Consider the following 13,522-nt stretch of genomic DNA (forward strand, 5'->3'; position numbering starts at 1 on the left):
GTTTTATGTTGTTATTATTTTTGAGACAGATCACACTCTGTCATCCATGTTTGTCTGGAATTCATAGCAATTTCCAGCCTCAGCCTTCTGAAGACTGGAATTCAAGAATTTTAAGCATGAGCTAACATACTTGGCTTAGAAAAAATATTTTAGAAGGACTAGTGGTTACTTAAGGCAGCTTTCTGTTATTTGACTGTTTTTCATTTGTGGAAGGAACATGAGATGCAAAGTTCTGCCATTTAGGGATTGACTATTATTGTACAATGTTTTTATATCATTTATGATGAGCCAGATAAATGCCCCAAAGGTGATTGTTGGGTCACTGTCATATGTAGTTGCATGCTTAGCTTTAGAATGACTGTTTTACCATAAAATGTCAATGAATAAAGAAATGAGAAAATAGTGTTAACATCACAATCTTAAGAGTGAGGATAAGGATAAAATCCATACATTTTTACTGATTGCATAGCCAATCTATTATAATGCACAGGAAAATGACATCTTAAATACATGGAAACAAACAAACTGCAAAACAGAAGTCCATAGTGTGGTAAGATGCTTCATCTGTGGGAGCAGTGGTTTTAGCCAGAAATGTTTTGGCCGCAGTGCTTTGTGGTGACTGTGTACAGAAAAGCGAGTAATTCCCATGTAACTTGTAGAAAAATTGGCTCTACACTTAGTTGGGTCCCAGGAAGCCACAAAGGAAGAGCACTGGGCCTGTACTTGAGAGATGAGGCCACGGGTTTGAATAGCTTCCTAGAAAAGGGAAGCAGGGATTTGAAGGATTAACAAAAACTGAAGGGTTAGTAGGAGTTATCCTGGAAATAAAGAGATGAGAAAGAAGGGGAACATGCAAAAACAATGGACTGAAAATAATGTGGTATGCTCAAGGAATCTATGAGTAATTTGGTAGGTGTGGTAGGTAAGGAAGGTGAGAGTGACAAAAGTCATCCAAATGATAAAACAGGATCTAATTCTTGCAGATGTATAATTTTAAAGGGTGTTCTATAGGATAAAGTCAGAGATTGCAGGTTTGTCTGTCTTGACATCTATTTGTTTTTAGCAATAGTATTTAGGTTATAAAGGATATAAAGGTAAAAATTGGATTTTGAGTACAAAGAGATGACAAGGTGTAGCTAGTGATCATTTAAATTACAGCAGTAACAAATGAAAAAAGGGAAGTTCTGAGAAACTTAACAGAAGCAGAATACAACAATAAGATATGGTAATCGGTTGAATGTGAGAAGAAAGTTGAGGGAAGAATGTAGGATATGATTGCCAATAAACAGAACTAAAGCTCTGTTCCCCACTCTAGAGCAGACAATACTAATCAATAATTACACTCTTTATATCTCTAGACAGCTCTCCCAAGAACCAATACTTATCCATCAGGGTTAAAAAATCATTTGCAATTTGTTTTTGTCTTTTATCTTCCCTGATTTCTGCATTTCTGTACAGCAATGCTATACATAAAAATAGGTGAACTAGGAACTGAAGGGGAAATTTTCTTATCTTAATTTGGTACATATTGAGTGTGAAGCTCATGAGAAATATTCAAATAGAAACACATGATAAGAAAATGGATTTCTGGTGTATACCTCAGAATGGAAATTTTTCAATCAGCGTTATATGGAAACCATGGGAGTCAAGATTACAGTCCATGAGGCCAAGCTGGCAAACAGACACTTTTCTCTAAATTTTTTTGAAGAGATTATAGTCCAATTACTGTTTGTAAAGGATAAAAGAAATAAAGACAAACAAAATCAAACTCTTAGAAACATGGATATTTATGAGATACAAAAGAAGTGACAAAAAAAAAAAAGGCTTTGACAGTAGACTGTGAAAATTTGGAAGAAAACCAAGGTGATTATTTGGAAACAAAAGAAGGAAAGAAGCCAGAAGATAGATTCTGCAGATAAACCTGCAGGGTTAGCACCTACTGACAAGGATTAAGGAGAGGTGGGAGCAGTGGCAACAACAGCTTTTCTTGTTGAATACTCCCACAAAAAGGAAAAAAAAAAACAAAAAAAAAAAACAGAAGAGCTAAGTAGTAAAACCCAAAACTCATGGACAAAATCAACCAAGTAAAAACTGGATATCATGGTATTACAAATCCCTATATTTGATTATTTGAAAGTGTGCCCTCTCCTTGGTATGTGTGCAAGGGAAAACAACGAAGTATCCGTGGACCTGAGAACAGAAGAACTTCAATATAGGCAATACTTTGCAGATCTAAAGGACAAATTAAGAACCACAGTTGAAACTGACAGGGGTGTTGTTTATGTTTTAGCATACCTAAAAAAAACCCAACATGGCTTAGGTAAATTCATGAAAGACAGGGCAGAAAAATTGCTAGAGCCCCAAGTTGGGACATTATGCACAGAGACATTGCCTCTTCCTCATAATTGATGGCTAACCCTACAATGCATGACCCACATTCCCCAATAAGGAGGGTTCCTTTGGAGGGGGGAGGACAAGGAGGACGCTAACGATGGTACCAACATGGCTATTCACACATTGAATATGTACATAACTAATAAAGAAAGAAAAATAAATAAATAAAAACAGATCATGGGCTGTGGGATGGTTCAACAGTTAAAGGCACTTTTTTTTTTTACTTGGAATTCACCATGGAGTCTCAGGGTGGCCTCGAACTCACAGCGATCCTCCCACCTCTGCCTCCCAAGTGCTGGGATTAAAGGCGTGCGCCACCACGCCCAGCTGTAAGTTATACTTTGAATTAGCTTATAAAGTAGGAAGTTTCCATATGGCTTTTATATACCATATTAGTTGTGGTTAGCCCTTTCTCCCTACTCCCACAATCATCCCACTAAAACTTTCTACCACCAGTGTTTCCTATCCTCGACTTTCATATCACATGTGCCCCGCTATTCTCCCTTAAGGCTTCTTCACATAGGTCTTGGCCCTCCTTCTTGATTTTTGGCCTCTAAAGACACTCATTCAACTTAAACACAAATCTTAAAATTCAAACTCTGGCCAATGCAGCATTCGTCTTTCTAGGCTTTATGTTACTTCACTCTTTAATATATTTAAGTTCTATCTATTTTCCTGAAATTTTCCTATCTTTTCAACTGAATAAAATTTCATTGTGTATATGTGTCACATTTTTATTAACCATTTGCAAGTATTTCTGTAATAAAATATGGAGTTCTTAGGGTATATGCCCAGCAGTAGTATAGCTGGGTCATGGGTCATATGCTAGTTAAATTTTTATTTATTGACTTGTAAGGAGGGAGAGAGAGAGAGAAAAGAGACAGAGGGGAACAAAATGGGCATGCCAGGGCTTCTACCCACAGAAAACAAAGTCCAGATGCATTTGCTACTTTGTGCACCTGGCTTTATGTGGGTACTGGGGAATTAAACCCAGGTCCTTAGTTAGGGTTTGCAGGCAAGCACCTTAACCACTAAGCCATCTCTCCAGCCCCAATTCTGAACTTTTTGAGAAAACTCTACATTGATTTGCATTGTGACTACACCAGTTTACATTTCCACCAACACTAATAATACTTCCCCTTTCCCTACATCCTCGTCAGGATTTATTATCATTTCCTTTCTCTCATTCTTTCATGTGTGTGTGTGTGTATATATATACATATGTATATATATATATATATATATATATATATATATATACACACACACACATATATATATATATACATATATATATGGCTTTTTTGAGGTAGGGTCTTACTCTAGCTCAAGCTGACCTAGAATTCACTATGTAGTCTCAGGGTGGCCTCAAACTCATGGTAATCCTCCTACCTCTGCCTCCCAAGTACTGGAATTAAAGGTGTGTGCCACCACTCCCAGCAGATAGCTATTCTGATTAGAGTGCAATGGAATCTCAAAGAAGTTTAATTTTTATTTCCTTGATTGTTAAATGTCTTGAACACTTTTTAAAATATTTAACTATTCATTTATTTTTCTTCCCTTGAGAACTTTTTTCAGTTCCATAGCCCATTTTCAACTGGGTTAGCTGATTTCTTTATGTTTAGTTTTTTAAAATTTATTGTATAGTCTGGATATTAATGTTCTATGAGAAGTATAGCCAAAGATTTCCTCTCATTTGATAGGCTGTCTCTTCACTTGAATGACAATTTCCTTTGCTGTACAGTAGCTTTTTAATTTCATGGGGTCCCATTTGTCCACTGCTGACATTATTTTCTGAGTTACTGGAGTCTTATTTGGAAAATCCTTACCTATGCCTATATCTTGTAGTGTACTCCCTACATTTCCCTCTAGCAGTTTCAGAGATTCAGATCTTATTTTGAGATCCTTGATTCATTTGGGAGTTGATCTTTGTGCAGAGTTAGAGAGAAGAATTTATGTAGAAATTCAGTTTTTTTTCCAGCACCATTTGTTGAAGATACATTATTTTCTGTAATGCATATTTTTGTTATCTGTGGTGGTTTAAATGTAAAATTTCTCCCATAGCTTTGTTATATTGGTATGTTGTGTTCTAATTTTAGTTCAATTCTAGGAATTATTGTTATTTCCTTCTTGTTTTCTTCATTAGCTCATTCATCATTCCAATAGTGTTGTTTAATTTCCATGAGTTTTTGTATTTTTGTAGTTTCTCCTGCTGTTAATTTATAGCTTTGTCTAATTGTGGTTAGATGAAATACAGAGTAATTATTTCAATTTCCTGTATTTGTTGAGACTTGCTTTGTGTCTTAATATGTGATCTATTTTAGAAAATGATCCATGTTCTGCTGAGAAGAATGTGTCTTCTGTAGTGTTCAGGTAGAATATTCTTTATTTTTTGTTAAGTCCATTAGATCTATGATGCCATTTAACTTCAGTGTTTCTTTTTTATGTTAATTTAATTTTTGGTCTGGATGACCAATTGGTGGGAGAGAGGTATTAAAAATGCCTACTATTGCTCTGTTGGGATTAATCTGTAACATTATATTTAGTAAGATTTGTTTTATGAAATAGGGTGCACTTGTGTTCAGTGCATATACATTGAGAATTGTAATATCCTCTGCAGGGTCTGTTCCATGAATCAGTATGAAGCAACTTTCTTTATCCTTCATAACTTGCTTTGGTTTAAAATATATTTTGTCAGATATTACAATAGTGACACCAGCTTGCCTTCTGTTTCCATTTGCTTAGATCATTTTTTTTCTTCCTTTCACCCTAAGGGAGTATCTAGCTTTCATTGTAAAGGTGTGCTTCTTGAAGTCAGCAAAATGATGGATTCTAATCTAATCTTCTAGTCTGAGGTTTTGTTTGGGGAATTGAGACCATTAATATTCAGTTATTATTAAAAGGTGTACATTGACTCATGCTATTTTGGTGATTTTGTAATGTTGAGTGTTTTCTTAAGCACTTGTTTGTTTTAAAAAGTGTCACAGCATCACTTATTTATTTTTTTCATGTAGCCTCTTTTTTATGATTATCCTCTTTTTTGTTTGAACTATTCCTCCTAGTATCCTCTGTAGACCTGACTTAGTGGTCATAAATTCTTTTAGTCTATTTTGTCATGGAAAAGCTTTATTTTTCCTTCAATTGTAACTTATTTTTCTTTGTAGAGTAGTCTAGGTTGGCAGCTGTAGCTTTTCAGAACTCCAAAGACATCATTCCAAGTCTTCTGGCTTTTAAAGTTTTTACTGAAAATTCAGCTATTACTTTGAAAGGTTGCCTTTTATATATGACTCAGTCCTTCTCCTTCTCTCTCTCTCTCTCTCTCTCTCTCTCTCTCTCTCTTAACTTTCAATGTGTGTTCTTTGTTCTGCATAATTAATGTTGTAGCTATAATATGATGTGGAAAGCATAGTTTCTTCTTAAGACCTGGATAGGCATCTTTCTCTAGATTTGGCAACTTTTTCTCCTGTTACTTTATTAAAAATATTTTATATTTGCTCTATTCATGGTGTCCCAAAAATCAAGATTCTCCATTAACATTTTTCCTTTTAATCATTGAGTGTATGAACCAATTCCTCTACCTTATCAAGCCATGATGTTTTACCATCCATATGACCCATTCTTGTGATAAGTTCTTTTGTTGTTTGACAGAATACTCTGAGAAAAACAATTGCCATATTTATCAGAAGCAGCTGTGATCACACATGAGAGACTCTCCAGTTTGAATCTGTTCATGTTCCCCCATAAAGGAGAATAGTAAAGCCATCAAGAAAATCAAAGGAGTGATTATGGTCAAATCAGAACAGTGGCTACTTTGAAGAAAGGGAAGAGACTGCTTTGGGAACATGATAGTAACTGTGGCTGGCTGGCAACATTCCATTTTGTTGTCATCCCCATGGGGATTGTGGGTCATGAATTATGGGGCAGCAGTCAGTTATGGGGAAGAGGCAATGTTTCGGTGCAAAATGTCCCAACTTGTGGCTCTAACGGTATTTCTGCCTCCTGTTCTGCAAGATTGTCTGAGCCATGCTGGGAACATTGTAAGTCTACTTTAGGGATGGGCACTTAGGAGCATCTAGATGTCTGATTTGGTAGGTGATCAGTGTCCTCAGTATCTTCCTCCATCACCCTTGTGCTGATATCAGCTTAACTGAGACAGCAGCATTCTTGCTCATTTCCCCAACTCCTCTGTGGTTTCAGTTGGGGCCAGGGTGGAGTTTGCTGGGTCATTTATCTCCTCAAGTCCAGTTTCCATCTGAAAAAGAGAAGCAGATTCCCCAATGGAGAGTGAAGTCAGTACCAGTTAAATAGGATAACCATTATTAATTTAGAGATAATAATAAGGGTTTAGACACTTTTATGGTCTAAGGTTAGCTGGAGCTTGACAATGGAAAGCAGAATCATTATCTGGATATGATTCTGACTTGTTTCCCAATTTCAGATATGGTTACCTTTCCACTGAGTGGATATATTAGCCAATCAAAGAGCAGTTGTTTATCCACCATGGCTGTGTGCCACTACCACACTTGTGTGAGCATCATGTCAGGTTGTTTGCTTCTGAGTTACTTAGACTTTGAGTTGTTTGGACAGATGTTGGCCACTTTCCCCTGGTAGCTCATGTAGCGCCTTCCAGCACTAGATCAGCTAGTTATCTGAGGACTGGCTCTCCTCTGGATTCCAATCAGGTCTCTCCATGGTCCAGCCAACAGTGATTGGTGTCTTCAACAGTAGGGTCTTACCATTAACCTCTGGTGGGTAATCAAGTGCTCTGACAGAAGTCTGTCTTGTTTGTTTTGGGAGATCTAGTAGATCTCTCTGATCAACAGCTCACTGTGGATGTAGACAGGGAGTTACAGGCCAGGGCCAAGGGAAAAGAATAAAGAAAAAGACAGAGAAGAAACAGAAACAGGAGAAATTTGAGGTTAGATTTCCTCTCACTCTCTCTAGGTCCCTTGAATTCAGGTGCTCCCTCTAAGGTTTGCTTGAAGATTCCACTTTTTAGTCTGATTTCCGGGATATATTATTCTATGGTACCAGTTCAATTTGTGTTCTGATTTTGTGACCCCTCCCCACCCTTCCCCTTCCCCAACATCTGCCCTCCCTATTGTTCAAGCCTCAAGATGCTATTCAGTTATGTCAGCAACTTAGGCTGATCCAGGTTAGGAACTACAGATTAGTGAGATCATGTGGTGATTCTGTTTCTGTGATTGTGTGAGTTCACTTAAAATGATCTGTTCCATGTTCAACCATTTTTCTATAAACTTCAATGTGTCATTTTTCCTTACTGCTGTGTAGAATTCCATCATGTAGATATACCACATCTTGGTTATCCATTCATCCAATGATGGGCACCTGGGTTGATTTCAGTTTTTAGCTATTATGAATTGAGCAGCTATAAACATGGTTGAGCAAATATCTCTAAACTGAGATGTGGAGCTTTTAGGGTAAATGTCCAGTACGGGAATAACAGGGTCTGCTGGTAATTCTATATACATCCTTTTTAGGAGTCTCCAAATTGATTTCCACAGTCGTTGTACCAGCTTACATTCCCACCAACAGTGAATGAGGGTTCCTATTTCTCCATAGTCTTGCCAACACTGGTTTTCATTTGATTTTTTTAATGTTGGCTATCCTTACTGGGGTAAGGTAGAATCTCATAGTTGTTTTAATTTGCATTTCCTTAGGGATTAAGGATGTTGAACATTGTCTTAAGTGTGTGTTAGCCATTTGTAATTCTTTCTCTGATAACTCCCTATTTAGTTCTCTGCCCCACTTTTAGAGTGGGTTGTTTGATTTTTTATTGTTTAATTTTTTGAGTTCTACGTGGATTCTAGATATTGGGCTTCTGTCAGTGTTATAGCTGGCAATGATTTTCTACCATTCAGTGGGTAATCTATTAGCTCTGCTTAACGTATGTTTGTCCGTGCAAAAGCGTTTTAGCTTCATGAGATCCCATTGATTGTGTGTTTAATTTCCTTGGCTGCTAGAGTTTCATTCAGGAAGTTTTTTCCCAGTCCTATAAGATGAAGCATGCTTCCTATTTTTTCTTCCAGTATTTGAAGTGTTTCAGGTCTTACATTGAGGTCTTCAATCCAATTGGACTTTATTTTTGTGTATGGGGAAATGAGTGGGTCTAATTTCATTTTTCTACATACAATCATCCAATTTTTCCAACACCATTTGTTGAAGATACTGTTTTTTCTCCAGCCTACACTATCGGCACCTTTGTCAAAGATCAAGTAGCTGATGCTGCTTTCCCTAAAGTCTGGGTCTTCAGTTCTGTTCCATTGGTCTATATTTTTATTTTTATTCCAGTACCATGGTATTTTTGTCACTATAGCTTTGTAATATAGCTTTAGATCAGATATGGTGATACCACCAGAAGTATTTCTTTTGCTGAGGATATGTTTGAATATCCAAGGCCTTCTGCCATTCCATATGAATTTTGAGATCATTTTTTCAGCCTCAGTGAAGAATGATGCTGGTATTTTTATTGAATTGCATTAAATCTGTATATTGTTTTTGGTATAATTGCCATTTTCACAATATTAATTCTACATATCCAGGAACATGGGATATCCTTCCATCTTCTTAAGTCCTTTTCTATTTCCTTCTTGAGTGATTTTATGCTTTCATTATGAAGTTCCTTCAGATATTTTGTTAGTGTTATTCCAAGGTATTCAATTTTTTGTTGTTGTTATTAAAAATGGGACACTCTCACTGATTTCTTTCTCTGTATATATGTCCTTTGCACATAGAAAAGCTACTGATTTTTGTGCATTGATTTTGTATCCCGCCATTTTGCTGAAGGAATTTCTCACCTTTAGAAATTTTGGGATGCAGACTTTTGGGTCACTTACATATAGGAACATGTCATCTTCAAATAGGGCTAACTGGACTTCTTCCTTTCCAATTTGAATCCCTTTTATTTCTTTCTCCTGTCTTATTGCTTGGGCTTGTACTTGTAGTATTATGTGGAAGAGCACTGGTGAGAGTGGGTAGCCCTGTCTTATACCCAATCTCAGTGGGAACTCCTTGAGTTTTCCCCATTAAGAATTATTTGGGCTTTAGGAACTTTATATACATATCCTTTATTGTGTTGTGATATAAAACCTCCATGCCTATTCTTTCCAGTGTTTTGATCATGAAATGATGTTTTTTCAAAGGCCTTCTCTGCATCAGTTGAGATGATCATGTGGTTCTTATGGTTCAGTTTATTTATGTGGTGGATTACATTGACCAATTTCTGTATGTTAAACCATCCATGCATCCCTGGGATAAAATCTATTTGATCAAGGTAGATAATGCTTTTGATGTGTTGTTGGATTTGTTTTGCAAGGGTGTTTTTCAGGATCTTTGCATCTAAGTTTATTAGGGATATAGGCCTATAATTTTTTTTCATTGCATCTATTTCTGGTTTTGGTATTAGGGTGATACTAGCTTTATAAAAGGAGTCAGGAAGGATTACCTGGTCTCCAATTATACAAAATAGTTTGAGAAAAATTGGTTTCAGTTATTCTATGAAGTTTTGATAGAATTCAGCTGAGAAGCCATCTGGTCCTGGACTTTTCTTTTTGGGGATGTTTTTGATTACCTTTTCAATATCAATGTGTGTGGTAGGTTTGTTTAGAAGATTAATCTGCTCTGAGTTTAGTTTGGGTATGTGGTATGTGTCTAGGAATTCATCCATTTCTTCCATATCATTTAATTTTGTGGAGTAGGGTTTTTGGAAGTGTGCCCTGATGATTCTTCCAATTTCATTGCTGTCTTTAATGATCTCTCCTTTTTCATTTCTGATTTTGTTAATTTGAGACTTCTCTTTTTTATGCTTGATTACTTTTGCCAGAGGCTTGTCAATGTTATTTAATTATTCAAAGAACCAGCTCTTCATTTCATTGATTTTTTAAATGGTTTCCTAGTTTCCAATTCATTAATTTCTGCTCTAATACTGATTATTTTTTCCATCTGGAGCTCTTTAGGTTGGATATTTCTTGTTTTATTTTCAGTGCCTTTAGGTGGACAGTCAGGTTATTGATTTGTGATCTGTCTTTGTAATGAAGGCATTTAGGGCTATGTATTTTCGCCTTATGAGTACCTTCATTCAGTCCCATACATTTTGGTAGGTTGTGTTTTCAATATCATTCAAATCTAAGGATTTTATAATTTACTTTTTGATTTTTCCATGACCCATTCATTGTTTAAAAGTGTGTTGTTTAGCCTCCAGGAGTTGGTAGAGTTCTTGATGTGTCTCTTTAAAGCATTGTGATCTGACATAGTGCTGTAAGTTACTTCTGTTTTCCTGACTTTATGAAAGCATGATTTATGGCCTAATATATGGTCAATTTTGGAGATGGTTCTGTGGGCTGCTGAGAAGAAATTATGTAGAGTTGGAGTGGAAAGTTCTGTAGATATCCATTAGGCCTAGTTGATTTATGATACTGTTGAGCTCTATTACTTTCCTGTTGATTTTCTTTTTTTCTTTTTCTTTCTTTTTTTTTTCTCGAGGTAGGGTCTCACTGTAGCCCAGGCTGACCTGGAATTCACTATGGAGTCTAAGGGTGGCCTTGAACTCACAGCAATCCTCCTACCTCTGCCTCCTGAGTGCTGGAAAGCCTGGCTTTCCTGTTGATTTTCTGCTTGGATAATCTGTCTGTTGATGACAGTGGAAAATTGAAGTCTCCAACTGTGATGGTGTTGGTGTTTATTTCTATTTAACTGTTGAGTAGATTTTGTTTTATAAACTGTGGTGCACCTGTGTTTGGGGCATATATATTTATGATTGTGATGTGCTCATGTTGGATCATTCCCTTGATGAGTAAGAAGTGACCTTGTTTGTTGGTTTTTTTTTTTTAAATTTTTAATTTATTTATTTGAGAGCAACAGACACAGAGAGAAAGACAGATAGAGGGAGAGAGAGAGAATGGGCGCACCAGGGCTTCCAGCCTCTGCAAACGAACTCCAGATGCGTGCGCCCCCTTGTGCATCTGGCTAACGTGGGACCTGGGGAATCGAGCCTCGAACCGGGGTCCTTAGGCTTCACAGGCAAGTGCTTAACTGCTAAGCCATCTCTCCAGCCCTGTTTGTTGTTTTTGATTACATTTGGTTTGAGGTCTATTTTATGAGATATTAATATAGCAACATCTGCTTGTTTTTTATTTCCATTTGTTTGGAAAATCATTTTCTGACCTTTCACCCTGAGGAGGTGTCTACCTTTAGTGGTGAGGAGGGTTTTCTGAAGTCAGCAGATAGAAGGTTCCAGTCTTTTGATCCATTCTGATAACCTGTGTCTTTTTATGGGTAAGACCATTAATATTTAAGATTATTACTGTGAGGTTTGAATTAATCCCTGCCATGATGGGATGTTTTGTGGGTTTGGGTGCTTACTTGTGTTATGTACTGTTTTGATCCTGGTCTATTTTGGTTATTGTGATCTTCCTGTTGGCTCTTGAGATTGGTTGTTTGACTGTTCTGTGTGGAGTATTCCCTCAAGTATTCTCTGTAGGTTTGGCTTTGTGTTCATATACTTATGACTTTTTTCAAGGAAAGTTTTTCTTTTACCATCTATTACGAGGGATACTTTTGCTGGGTAAAGTAGCTTAGGTTGGAAGCCATAGTTTTTTAGACTTTGAAGTGTTCCATTCAAGGCCCTTCTGGCTTTCAGGGTTTCCATTGAGAAATCTGATGTTATTCTATTGGGATGGCCATTGTGTGTTGTGAATTGCTTCTCTCTTACTGCTTTTAATACTCTCTCTTTGTTTTCCTTGTTAAGGGTTTTAGCTATTATGTATCTTGGAGAGTTTCTTCTTTGGTCCTGTCTATTTGGTGTTCTGTGGGCTTCTTATATCTGGATGGGACTCTGTTTTGCAAGATTCAGAAATTTTTCTTCAATAATTTTGTTGAGCATGAATTTCCACTCCTTCTGGTATACCCATGATCCCAGATGTTTGGTCATTTTAGAATGTCCCACAATTCCCTCATATTCTGTTCACTTGATTTTTTTTAATTTTTAATTTTTTATATTTAACAACTTCCATGATTGTAAGCAATATTCCATGGTAATTCCCTCCCTCCCCCCTCCACTTTCCCCTTTGAAACTCCACTCTCCATCATATCCTCTACACATCTCAATCAGTCTCTCTCTTATTTTGATGTCATCATCATCTTTTCTTCCTACTATGATGGTTTTGTGTAGGTATTGTCAGGCACTGTGAGGTCATGGGTATCCAGGCCATTTTGTGTCTGGAGGAGCACATTGTATGGAGTCCTACCCTTCCTTCAGCTCTTACATTCTTCCCACCACCTCTTCCACAATGGACCCTAAGCCTTGGATGGTGTGATAGAGATATTGCAGTGTTGAGCACTCCTCTGTCACTTCTTCTCAGCACCGTAATGCCTTCTGAGTCACTCCAACGTCATTGCCATCTAAAAAGAGAAAGTTCTCTAATGAAAAACTGAGAGTAGCATTAATATATGGGTCTGAACATTAAGAGAAGTGTTTACTGGGCAGTTTGATGAGCACAGTATATACATTTATCCAGACAGCAGCAGATGTTTCACCCCTAGGGCTCATGACTACATCTATTGTTTGTTTTCAGTATCAGGGATGTATTATCTGCCATGGAGTGGGCTTCTAGTCAAATTAGAGGGCAGCTGGTTTCCCCATAAAATATTTGCCATTATTGTACATGTTGGCTCATTTGGCCTATTTGGCCAAATATAGGGCTTACAGTGTCCACTGAGGAGTCTCTTCACTGCTGATTTCTCTCTCTGCCATTGAGCTGCATGCAGTGTGGCTTTTTCCAGCTTTATGTCAGTTGGCCTACAGGGAGGAGGTTTTCAGCTCAGTTCCAGCAGGATTTCTCAATGATCTTGCTATCCAAATGTGTGCTGTCTTCAGCAATAGGGTCTTACCATCTCTTCCTGGTGGGAAACCAAGAGCCTCAGCAATGGCTTGTAATGTTTTGGGGGCATCAGGGACCTCCCTGGCCAACAACTAACTGGAAGGTATCCCATCCCTGGCACTGAAAATTTTCTAGTAACAATCTATGGCTCCTGAGTGTTCCATTGTCCAAAAATGTAGGTTTCCATATGATTTATTTATATCCTCTTAGATTTTGATTAGCATTCCTCC

Source organism: Jaculus jaculus, chromosome 2 (genome assembly GCF_020740685.1).
Source record: "Jaculus jaculus isolate mJacJac1 chromosome 2, mJacJac1.mat.Y.cur, whole genome shotgun sequence".
Lineage (NCBI taxonomy): Eukaryota > Metazoa > Chordata > Mammalia > Rodentia > Dipodidae > Jaculus > Jaculus jaculus.